This window comes from Sus scrofa, chromosome 5 (assembly GCF_000003025.6).
Source record: "Sus scrofa isolate TJ Tabasco breed Duroc chromosome 5, Sscrofa11.1, whole genome shotgun sequence".
In the NCBI taxonomy this organism is placed as follows: Eukaryota; Metazoa; Chordata; class Mammalia; order Artiodactyla; family Suidae; genus Sus; species Sus scrofa.
In genome coordinates, this window is record NC_010447.5 from 61,545,186 (window position 1) to 61,556,484 (window position 11,299).

An 11,299-nucleotide genomic window follows, 5' to 3' on the forward strand; every position below is an offset into this window, starting at 1 on the left:
TTTTTAGTTTTGTAATAGTCCCTTATTTTTGTCTTGCTCTCTCCAACTGCTGGAGACTTCATCTAAAACAACCACCTGCTTAACACTCCACACCACTGTGATTGGAATGTTAGACCCTGAAAATACTTGCTCTAGCTTCTCACATTTGCAAGTCCATCAAATATTTTCATTTCTTCCTAATCAGTACTCTCTCCATTTAATCAAAAATCCAGTTATCTGACCCACTTCTTGACTAGCTTTTTTGGATAATATTATACCACTTAGCAATTAATCTTTTTTAACCAATGGTATACTCTAATAATTATTTCACCATGAAACACATGTGCACCAGTAGTTCTCAATGTCACTAATTCTTTGATCTTTCAGATTCAACGTAGTTCTCCTAAGTCAACACTATGATTACACTTCACCTTACAAATTACCTTCTCTGATTTTTAAATATGAGTTTGCCCAGATTACTGAACATTTTGCAAGATGTCAGCGCTGCGCTAAGCGATTTCACAGGTATTGTCTCATTTAATCCTGAAATAATTTGGAATTTATAAAAAGTAAATATCACTTTTTTATTATTAGATGATCATACAACCTAATAAGCATTGAGGCATTGTTAACTTTTTGTTCGCTCTTCTGTTTTAATTTCTTTATTTTCTTTTTCTTTCCCTTTTTTTTTTTTTTTTTTTTTTTTTGTCTTTTTGCCATTTCTTGAGCTGCTCCCGCCGGCATATGGAGGTTCCCAGGCTAGGGGTCGAATCGGAGCTGTAGCCGCCAGCCTACACCAGAGCCACAGCAACGTGGGATCCGAGCCACGTCTGCAACCTACACCACAGCTCACAGCAATGCCGAGATCCTTAACCCACTGAGCAAGACCAGAGATCGAACCCACAACCTCATGGTTCCTAGTCGATTCGTTAACCACTGCACCATGACGGGAACTCCTTTTTTTCTTTTTTCTTTTCTTTTAATGCCACACTTGCAACATATGGAAGTTCCCAGTCTAGGGGTCAAATCAGAGCTACAGCCGCCAGCCTACGCCACAGCCACAGCATTGCAGGACCCAAGCCATGTCTGCAACCTATACCACAGCTCAGGGCGACACCAGATCCTGACCCACTGAGCAAGGCCAGGGATCAAATCCACATCCTTGTAGATACTAGTCACGTTCATTTCTGCTGCACAACAACAGGGAACTCCCTCTTCTATTTTAATTTCAGGAACACATATGTGTAGATAAACACAAAAACATCCAAAACTCACAGTACATGGAAGAGCCTGTTATTTCATGTAAGCCTCAGTTAGCCTTTAGTTAGCACCAAGAACAAAACAAAACATCTTAAAGAACTCAAAAAATTCAAAATATGGAAAGAGGAGGGTGTTAAGAAAAGTTAGCATTGGGAACACAATATTTATCATCTATAAAATATACTTTTTTGTCTTTTTTTTTTGTTTTTTGTCTTTTCTAGGGTCTTTTCTTTTCATATGGAGGTTCCCAGGCTAGGGGTCGAACCGGAGCTACAGCTGCGGCCTACGCCCCAGCTGCAGCAACGCCAGATCTGAGCTGCATCTGTTACCTACACCACAGCTCATGGCAACACCGGATCCTTAACCCACTGGTGATGCCAGGGATCGAACCCGCAACCTCGTGGTTCCTGGTCGGATTCATTAACCACTGAGCCACGACTGGAACTCCAGTACAAAATATGCTTTTTAAAAATAATCATGGTGGTATCACATTTTTAAAAATATTTTTAATGCTTATTTTCTCTGATTACAAAAAACTAAAAATCAATTTTTATTTCCTGACTTCCTTTATACACTAAACTCATTGGAAGTTTATTTTGCTTTCTGTGTTACTTGGTGTTTTAATAATATGAGCTGATAGGTCACAACTATTAAGTATTTTACTTTTTGATGAAAGAAGTATTTTTACTAAGTAAGCAGTGTTCAAACAAAATTTTAACATGACAATAATTAGTAAAATATTAAAATATTGATCAAACAAACAAGTCTTTTTTAGGACCTTTTGCAAAATTGTTGGTAGATGTTATAGCCCCTGTTTTTTCAAATGACTAATATGTTTAAGTGATCTAAGTACATCTTATTAAGAGTACTTCTTCAGTGTAAGTAAAATAAATTTTTTGTTTTAGATTAGTTTTAGATTTACAGAAAAGTTGCAAAGATAGGACAGAGAGTATCCTTATAGCCCTCACTTAATTCCCTTAATTCAATCATCTTAAACTACTGTAGTCAAACCCTGAAGTTCTGAACATTTCTGATCTGCTATCAATGAAACCAGATTTTATCAGGATTTCATCGCTTTTTCCATTAAGGTCCTTTTTCTTCTCTAAAATTCAGAATACAACGTGACATTTAGTTGTCATGTCTTCTTTGTTCTGTGACACTTTGTCTTCTCTTGTGGTCATGTTTCATGTCAAAAGTCCCTTAATTTGGTTCTCCTGATGTTCTTCTCATGTTTACACTGGGGTTATGGGGTTTTCAGAAAAACTAGCCTGAAGGTGAAGCACTCTAACCATGAAATCTTAACAGGGATGGCTTTTTATTTATTTATTTATTTTGTCTTTTTAGGGCCATACCCACAGCGCATGGAAGTTCCCTGGCTAGGGGTCAAATAGGAGCTACAGCTGCTGGCCTCTGCCACAGCTACAGCAACACAGGATCAGAGTTGTGTCTGTGACCTACACCATAGTTCATGGCAGGGCCGGATCCTTAACCCACTGAGTGAGGCCAGGGATCGAACCTGTGTCCTTATGGATGCTAGTCAGATTCGTTTCTGCTGAACCATAATGGGAATTCCAGGGATATATTTATCCCCAAGGCATCCTTGGATCTTAACCCTATCATTTGGTTAATTTTGTGTGCGCTAGTTTTCCCCACTGGGAAGTTACCATTTCCTGCTTTCCATGCTCTGTTTTTTGAAAGCGAGTCACCAAATCCTGACCATCCTCAGTGGGGTTAAAACCCTGGGGAGGGAGTGTTTAAAATGTTTTTATGAAGATTTGTCTTTTTTCTCTCCTTTAATTATTCAGTCACTTATTTATTATATTATGGGACTACAGATATTCACTTTCTCCTTGGGTTCTAATACAAGGCTACTTCACTAATTTTGTTGCTGAAATTGTTCCAGTTTTGCCTATTGAGAGGTCTTTCAGGTAATCTCTTCTGTGCCTTTGACATGCCCCCATCTTTATTTTTTGAGCACTTTCTTACTTTCTGGCATTATAGGATACTCTGAGCTCATTATACATTTGTTCTGCCCCATGCTTAGAATCAATCATTTCTCCAAAGAACTCTGGTTCCTTTCACTAGTGAATAGCACAAGATCTGGGTGTTGAGTATGTTCACTGCATCTGAGGTTTCAGTGCTTCTAGGCTCTTTAATAGGAGGGAGCGAGGTGATACACTAATATCTTGGGTACAAACATAGGCATATTTGTTTGTGTCTCTCTCCATCGGTATATACATTAAGTTAAAAATGAATGGATATAGATGTCTCTAGTAGCACAGGATTTAGTCTGCCCTTTCCTTTATAGCTTATCTTTAACTCATCTTTCTGAAAATGTGAAACCTGGCTCCCACGGACCACCATCTATTTGTTTCAAACCTATTGTACATATAAATCAGCTTTAGAAGTGTTAGCTATACTAACATGAAAAACAAATTGACCATTTAGAATACTATTTATATTCTTTTTGCCTCTACCTTTATACTTTCTGGTCAAAACAGCTTTTTCCAAAGTTATTTAACTCAGCTTCTATTTTTCCCATCCCCTTCAGTGCAGCTGTGTAATATAGATTCATCTGTCACGGTCTGCATTTTATCCTGGGATCTCCTGACATCTTAATTAATGAATTTTTATTTATTTCAGGCTGCATTAAAATGCACTATTCGTGATGTACAGTTCTATGGACTTTCTTTCATTTAGTAGAATTCAAATAAGGTTTATCCATATGGTTTTGTGCATCAAAAGCTCATTCTTACAAAAAAACGTTTACTGTGGAAAATTACATAACACAGAACTGACCATTTTAACAAATTTTTACTGTACAATTCAGTGGCATTAAATACATTTTTAATGTGCCACATCTATTACCACTATTCATTAACAGAACTTTTTCTTTTTATTCATCTCAAACAGAAAATCTGTACCCATTAAATAGTAGCTCCCATCATTCCAACCCCTAACCCCTAGTAGCCTCTATACTATTTTTTGTTTCTATAAATTTACCAATTCCAGGTATCTTATATAATTGGAATCATACAATTTTTATATTTTTGGTATTTATTTCATTTAGCATGATATTTTCAAGACTCATCCATGCTGTACTGTGTATCAGAATAGCATTTCTTTTTGTGGCTGAATAATATTCCATCGTAAGTGTATACTACATTTTGTTTAAACATTCATTAAAAATGATGGACTGTTGATGAGCATTTATGATAGTTCCATCTTTTGGCTTTTGTGAATAATGCTACTATAAACATTGATGCATAAGTATCTGTTTTGAGTCCTGCTTTTTGTTTCTTAAAAATATACCCTAGAATTGGACATGCAGGATCATATGCTAATTTCTAAGTTTAAGTTTTTGATGAGTCATCAAACTATTTTCCCTCATGGCTGCACAATTTTACATTCCTATCAGGAATGCATGAGGGTTCTAACTTCACATTCTTGTCAACATTTATCTTAATTTTTAATGTAATAACCATCCTAATGTTTGTGAAGTGATTTCTCATTGTGGTTTTGATTTGTGTTTCTGTAATGACAAATGATGTTGAGTATCATAGCATATGCCTATAGATTACTCTTTATATTTATTGTGGAGAAGTGTATATTCAAGTCCTTTGTTTAATTTTTAATTGGGTGGCATTTTGCTGTTGAGTTTTAGAAGAACTTTATATGCTCTTTCTATGTGTAAGAGTTAATGCTTATCAGACACATAATTTGCAAATATTTTCTCTTATTGGATGTGTTGTCTTTTTACCCTCTTCATAATGTTCCTAGATATACAAAAATTTTAAACTCTGATACAATTCTATTTACCTATTTTTCGTCATTGCCTGTACTTATGGTGTCATATCCAAGAAATTATTGCCGAATTCAATATCACGAAGCTTTTTATTCTAATGAAGTTTTAAAGTTTTCTTCTGTCGCATGAAGAATGACTTGGTTGCTTCCAGTTTTTACTGATTATTTAAAAAGATCCTATAAATACATGCATACAAGATTTTGTGTAGACATATGTTTCAGTTCACATGGGTAAATATAAGTGCTACTGCTGGTACTTATTAGAAACTGCCAACTTTTCTCTACAGTGGCTGTACTATTTTTCATGAATTTGGCTGTTAAGTGTGTGCTTATATCCTTTTTTGTTTTAACTGGTATTTCCCTAGTCACTCTTGTTGTGGAGTGTTATCAGCCTATCTATTTTTGTAAAGGGTCAACTTTGATCTTTTCCTCTTTTTAACTGGGTGTGTATTTTCTTATTTTTCATTCAAACATAAGTTTCTCTCTGTATTTATTTTTTGGAACAGTGTTAGGTTCACAGCAAGATTGAGGAGAAGGTACAGAAACTTCCCACCAGAGTGGAACATTTGTTACAACTGATGAACCAATGCTGACAGATCATAATCGCCAAAGTCCATATTTACATTAGGGTTCGTTCTAGGTGTTGTAACCATCTATGGGTCTGAACAAATGTAAAGAGACATGTACACATGATTAATAGTATGACACAGAGTATTTTCACTGCCCTAAAAATCCTCTGTGTTCCACCTATTTATTCTTCCCTTCACCCTCCTCCCTGGCAACCATTGATCTTTACTGTCTTCATAGTTTTGCCTTTTCCATCATGTCATATAGTTGGAATCATACCATAGGTTTCCTTTTTAGCTTGGCATGTTTCATTTAGTAATATTCATTAGAATTCCTCCATGTCACTTCATAGTTTGATAGCTCATTGCTTTTTAGTGCTGACTAATATTCCACTGCCTGTATATACGACAGTTTATTTACCTATTCACCTACCGAAATATATTTTGGTTGCTTCCAAGTTTTGGCAATTATGAATAGACATGTGATGAACATCTATGGGCAGAATTTTTGTGGATATAAGTTTTCAATTCCTTTGGGTTAATACTAAAGAGTCTGATGCTGAATCATATGGTAAAAGGATGTTTAGTTTTGTAATACACTGCCAAACTGTCTTGCAAAGTGACATTAGCAGTTTGCATTCCCACCAGCAATGAATGAGGGTTCCTGTGGCCCCACATCCTCAACAGCACTTGGAACAGTGCTCTGGATTTTGGCCATTCTAATAGATGTATTGTGGTAGCTTGTCGTTTTAATTTATATTTTCCTGAGGATATAGTATGTGGGACATGTTTTCATATGCTTTTTTACTATCTGGATGTTGTCTTTGGTGAGGCGTCTGTTAAGGTCTTTGACCCATTTAAAAACCAGATTGTTGGACATGTCGTGGCAGCAGAAAAAAATCCCTGGCCTTGCTCAGTGGGTTAAGGATCTGGCGTTGCCGTGAGCTACGGTGTAGGTCACAGACGTGGCTCAGATCTGGCGTGTCTGTGGCTGGGGTGTAGGCCAGCAGCTGTAGCTCTGATTTGACCCCTAGCCTTGGAACCTCCATATGCCACAGATGCAGCCCTAAAAAGCAAAATCAAAACAAAACCATATTGTTTGTTTTCTTACTGTTGAGGTATGAGTTCTTTGTACATTTGGATAACATCTTTTTATCAGATATGTCTTTTGCAACTAATTTCTCTCAGTCTGTAGCCTCTCTTTTCATTTTCTTGACTATGTCTTTTGTAGAGCAGATATTTTTAATTTTAATCAATTCCAGCTTATCAGTCTTCATGGATTGTGCCTTTGTCTTTGCACTAAAAATTCATGACCAGGGTTCCCTGGTGGCACGGCAGGTTAAGGATCCAGTGTTGTTAATGCTATAGCTCCTGTCACTGCTGTGGCTTGGGTTCAATCCCTGGCCTGAAAACTTCTGCATGCCAGGGGCAAGGACAAAAAAAAAAAAAAATAGTTATCACCAAACACAAACACAAGATCATCAAGATTTTCTCCTATGATATCTTCTAGGAGTTTTGTATTTGTCTTTAGGTTCACAATCTATTCTGTTAATTTTTGTACTATTTTTATAGTACAATAAGAACAGATTTCTCGAATATACACTTGACAAGTTTTTATCTAGCTCATCCTAAGTTAAAGCTTTAAGCTGCATTTTCTTAGTAGTACATTAAAGTCAGTGACAATGGTTTAATTACATTAATTTCAAAATGTTTATCCTGCTTTATATTATTAAATGTCTAAAATGGTCTAAAATGACATATAGCAAATGCATACAAATTAGTAGCATTTTTTAATTTATTAAAATGGATTTGAAATGAAGTGTTGCCTTGAAATGCATTTTATTTTATTTTAAATTTATTTATTTATTTATTTATTTATTTCAGCTGCATCTGTGTCATGCAAAAGTTCTTGGGCTAGGGATTGAACCTGAGTCACAGCAGTAAATCACCAGATCCTTAACTGCTAGGCCACCAGAGACCTCCTAGATGCATTCTATTTTAAAATTTTAAATGATTGAAGGAGAACATTTGAAATGATTTGATACCGTGTGGAAATGGCTATTTGGTCAGAATTATTCTTTTTGACAAGTCCTTTTCCACTCGGAACATTGTCCTGTCATACATGGGAGCTAGTAACCATTTGAATTAGATGTATACAGGCAGAGTTGAGAATTTGGATATTGTGATGTCTTCTTTTCTTTTTCCTTATTCACCACTGTAAAACTTGACTTTCCTTCTCCAAGGATCTGTTTTATGAATCGACCTGTAATCCACCCAACTTTTGTTGTTGTCGTTGTTGTTTGTTTTATGGGCCTCTGCAAAAATCTGTATGACAATTAACTAATTTAAAGAGCAGAATCCATTTTTCATGGTACAATCAAGTTGTAGATGCACTCTAAGACTTGCAATTTGATCATAGGAGGGTGTTAATAGAGAACTGCTCTTAAATATATTATTATCTAAGAGCAAGTTTGAAGCTATTTCCTCTTTGTCTATTTTGCAAAATGGTGAAAATTGTAAGATGTGTGGTACTAACTTTCAAATAAACTGTAAAATTACCTCAGTAATTTCTTTAAAAGCTAGGATAGTAGAGGTAATAAAAGATTAGAAGATAAAAAGTATTTGTTCTGTATATTCAGAAGAAAAATATCTTTACTATGATAAATATTGATTAGCGATTTCTTTCATAATTTCAGATAAACTATCCTCAGATATTAACTTTCACTATTAAGACCTTAAAATACTTCTTACATATTTATAGGAGAATTTGACTGTCTTCTAGGTTATTTCACAGACAAACAAGGGAAAATCAGACCTTATTTTTCTTAATAATGATATCAAATGAAATATAAAGACCAAGTGTCCTTTTGCTATTGTCAGTATTTAAAGTACTTCCAATAATGTGCGCTGTGAAACAGGAAGATTTTTTTTTGCTTTTCCATGTATCTTTTTTTCTTGAATGCAAATTTCCTCTTTTAGAATAAACCCCTGTTCTATTTCACGGCCCAAGTTCTCCGAGGTGGAACAAATGAACAAAGGAATAATAGAAGACGGTCAGGTAGAACAACAATGCAAAACACTAGCATTGGACTTGCCCCCAGGAAGGGCCCTTGTCCCTATATGGCTGACATCTATTCGGGTCCACTTATTGGATTACCTTCTACTCTCTGTTTCTATGAGTTTGACTCTGTTTTCAGATTTACATAACTGATACCATTTGTCTTTCTCTATGTGGCTTATTCCATTTCACATAATGCCCTAAAGAAGGCTACTTCTTTCTCCGGGCTGGATAATGAATGTTCTATTACATATTTATGAATATGTAGTTATCAATATTTGTTATAAAATATTTCATTACCTATATATATAATGTATCATTTATGTTGTTTCCCTTATCTCGGCCATTATTAATAATGCTGCAGTGAACCTAAGAGTAAAGAGTAATGATATCTGTTCAACATCCTGTTTTCATTTCTTTCAGTTATATACTCGGGAGTAGAATTACTGGATCATAGGGTAGTTCTATTTTTAGTTCTTTGAATAATCTACATACTTGTTTTCCATAGTGGCTGCATCATTTTGTATTACTGCCATCAGGACACATACTTACCAATTATTTGTTCTTGTCTTTTTGATGATGGTCATTCTGAGGGGTGAGGTGATATCTCATTGTGGTTTTGATTTAAATCCGTCTGAATTAGTGAGGTTGAGTACCTTCTCATGTGCCTGTTGCTCTTTTGTATGCATCCTTTGGAAAAATGTCTATTCATTTCCTCTGAACATTTTTTAATCAGTTTTTTTTTTGTTTTGAGTTGTATGGGTCCTTTATATATTTTGGATATTAACCCTTTATCAGATATATGATTTGCAAATCTTTTCGCCCATTTTAAGTGTGTCTTTCCATTTCATCAATGGTTTGCTCTGCAATGCAGAATCTTTGTAGTTTGATGTAGTCTTTTTATTCAATCAATTTCTCTACAGTAACATATGTCTTTGTCATAAAGCAGATTTCAATTAAGTGATTAATTGGATTACAATATGTCATTATATTAATAGGGAATTAACCAACCCTTCCTTTATGGACAATTTTTCCAATATTTCCGGTGCTCAGATATAGTAGTGTTATGAGTGTTCTCCAAGATAAAATTTGTCCACAACATGAATTTTTTTATGCTTAATCACACTTTGCTTTTACTTGCCTATCTCTATTAGAATTTCTTTAAAAAATGATACACATAACACATGTATATAATATGAGGCCTCACTATGAAACAAATGTAAGTAATCATTTCCTCTCTGTAGTCCAGTTGCCTGTGATCACTGTGTAAATAATTTTCTATGTTCACATGATTTAAACATTTCTTGCTGTTGTTCTTCTCTTCCTTCTCTTCCTCTTGTATTTCCTCATGTTCCTTCCTCGTTTCCTTTGACATATGCTATTATATGTGCCCATGACTTTGCTACTCAATTTTTTTTTTTTTGTCTTTTTTTTTGCCATTTCTTGGGCCGCTCCCACGGCATATGGAGGTTCCGAGGCTAGGGGTCTAATCAGAGCTGCAGCCACCGGCCTACGCCAGAGCCACAGCAATGCAGGATCCGAGCTGCGTCTGTGACCTACACCACAGCTCACGGCAACGTGGGATCGTTAACCCACTGAGCAAGGGCAGGGATCGAACCCGCAACCTCATGGTTCCTAGTCGGATTCGTTAACCACTGTGCCATGACGGGAACTCCCCTTACTCAATTGATTTTGCTCCTAAACAACAAAACATATAAAATCTTCCTTCTAGCTCATTCTAAAAGAGTCTCTATTTAAAATGCACGAACATATAATTACCCAAGTGTGGAGGTGGTTAGTCATGTCACAGGGCTACAGTACAAATTTATTTCCCTTCTAATATAATAGAATCACCTTCTAATATAATGGATGCTATTGTGGTTATCCATGTAATGTTTTTTTAGGGCTATACCTATGTAACATGGAAGTTCCCAGGCTAGGGGTTGAATTGGAGCTGCAGCTGCTGACCGACACTGCAGCTCACAATAACACCAGATCCTTAACCCACTGAGCAAGGCCAGGGATCGACACACATCTTCATGGATACTAGTCAGGTTCTCAACCTGCTGAGCCACAATGGGAACTCCCATTTAATTTTTTTCATCTTTGCTTTTATAATTGTTAATCATACAGTAATAATGAATACTTTTTCCTTCTTCCTACTTATACTTATCTGAATCCTGGCCCAATGCAATGCAATCAGGTTTTTAAATTTAGAATCAGAAAGTAAACAAAATGAAATGAATTACAGTGTAGGCAGAAAATCAAGGTGGAATGCTTTTTACTAAGCCTCTGCTCTCTCCATTCCTGAATTTACTGAGCTCTTTAAGTGGGGAGTAATGTAATAATATTCTTTTTAGTCAACCAAACTTGCATTTCACACACAAAGAGATAAAATGTGATATCTTTTTAGGATTACTAGTAAGACAATTTAATCTGAACTGGACAAATAAAGATGGGAAACTTATCCTTATCAGGGTATCTTGTGTGGTTTCAGCCAGACTCAAATACACATTTGTTTTTATGAGGTTTTAACCACAATGAAAAAGACTCTTATGTCTATTTTTGTTTTTGTACAATATGTATTTCTTCACACTACAAATATTGAGCTTTTTTCATTTGAGTGGTAAAA